A 2,204-nucleotide genomic window follows, 5' to 3' on the forward strand; every position below is an offset into this window, starting at 1 on the left:
AAATACAAGATGTGACCCCTGCATGAGATCCTATTGCCGTCAGCAAGACACAGCCTCTTATTAGAACAGAGACTTATTAGACTAAACTAATGAAAGACACAGGATTGCATATTCCAGAGCCCTTAGGGAAGCTATATACCCTTTAAGTACTACAAAGCTACTGTGCCTTTACATACAAACTTTCAAAAGCCCCATAGATTAAGGCTCATAGCCCTAATCAGGTTTATCAGGATTCCAATGAATGTAACCTAATTAAAGAGAGAAAAATATGCTCCCTGACAGACATACTCCCAGCACAATGGGCACCAGCAATAACAAATGGTATGTTATTCATTTAAATTGCTTGTAAATAATGTTACTGGTTAAAATGCATGTACATAACATCCATCCATCCATCCATCCATCCATCCATCATCTTCCGCTTCTCCGGGGTTCGGGTCGCGGGGGCAGCATCCTGAGCAATGAAGCCCAGACCTCCCTTTCCCCAGCCACTTCCACTAGCTCCCTGGGAGGGATTCCGAGGCGCTCCCAGGCCAGCTGGGCGATATAGTCACGCCAGCGTGTCCTGGGTCTTCCCCGGGGTCTCCTCCCCGGTGGACTTGCCTGTGACACCTCCCAAGGGAGGCGTCCAGGAGGCATCCTAACAAGATGCCCGAACCACCTCAACTGGCTCCTCTCGACGTGAAGAAGCAGCGGCTCTACTCCGAGTCCCTCCCGGATGACCGAACTTCTCACCCTATCTCTAAGGGAGAGTCCAGCCACCCTGCGGAGGAAACTCATTTCAGCCGCTTGTATTCGCGATCTCGTTCTTTCGGTCATTACCCAAAGCTCATGACCATAGGTGAGGGTGGGAACATAGATCGACCAGTAAATCGAGAGCCTTGCCTTATGGCTCAGCTCTTTCTTTACCACAACAGACCGGTAAAGAGCCCGCATCACTGCTGACCCAGCACCAATCCGCCTGTCAATCTCCCGCTCCCTTGTACCATCACTCGTGAACAAGACCCCAAGATACTTAAACTCCTCCACTTGAGGCAAGAGCTCATCCCCGACCCAGAGAGGGCTCTCCACCCTTTCCCGCCTGAGAACCATGGCCTCGGATTTGGAGGTACTGATCCTCATCCCGGCCGCTTCACACTCGGCTGCAAACCGATCCAGTGAAAGCTGAAGTTCACGGCCTGATGTCCCCAATAGGACCACATCATCTGCAAACAGCAGCGATGTGACCCTGAGGTCACCAAACCGGACACCCTCCATCCCCTGACTGCGCCTAGAAATTCTATCCATAAAAATTATGAATAGAATCGGTGACAAAGGGCAGCCCTGATGGAGTCCAACTCTCACTATGAAAAAGTATGACTTACTGCCGGCCATGCGAACCAAGCTCCTGCTTTGTTTGTACAGGGCCTGAATGGCTCGTAGCAAAGAGCCATGTACCCCGTACTCCCGAAGCACCTCCCAGAGAATACCCCGGGGAACACAGTCGAATGCCTTCTCCAAATCCACAAAGCACATGTGGACTGGTTGGGCAAACTCCCATGAACCCTCGAGAATCCTGGAGAGGGTAATGAGTTGGTCCAGTGTTCCACGACCAGGGCGGAACCCGCACTGCTCCTCCTGAATCCGAGGTTCGACTATAAGCTGGACTCTCTTCTCCAGTACCCTTGCATAGACCTTACCAGGGAGGCTGAGGAGTGTGATTCCCCTGTAGTTGGAACACACCCTCCGGTCCCCCTTTTTAAAAAGAGGCACCACCACCCCAGTCTGCCAATCAAGTGGCACCACCCCCGATGTCCATGCAATGTTGAAAAGGCGTGTCAGCCAAGACAGCCCCACAACATCCAGAGCCTTGAGGAACTCGGGACGGATCTCATCCACCCCTGCAGCCCTGCCGCCAAGGAGCTTTTTAACTACCTTAGCGACTTCGGCCTCAGTAATGGACAAGCCTATTCCCGTGTCCCCAGACTCTGCCTCCTCACTGGAGAACATGTTGGTGGGATTGAGAAGGTCCTCAAAGTATTCCTTCCACCGCCCAATGACGTCTTCAGTCGAAGTCAGCAGCACACCATCTCCACTATATACAGTGCTAGTGGCACACTGCTTTCCCCTTCTGAGTCGCCTGACGGTTTGCCAGAATCTTTTCGGAGCCGACTTAAAGTCACTTTCCAAGGCCTCACCGAACTCTTCCCACACCCGGGTTTTTG

The sequence above is a fragment of the Pygocentrus nattereri genome, chromosome 27 (assembly GCF_015220715.1).
Source record: "Pygocentrus nattereri isolate fPygNat1 chromosome 27, fPygNat1.pri, whole genome shotgun sequence".
In the NCBI taxonomy this organism is placed as follows: Eukaryota; Metazoa; Chordata; class Actinopteri; order Characiformes; family Serrasalmidae; genus Pygocentrus; species Pygocentrus nattereri.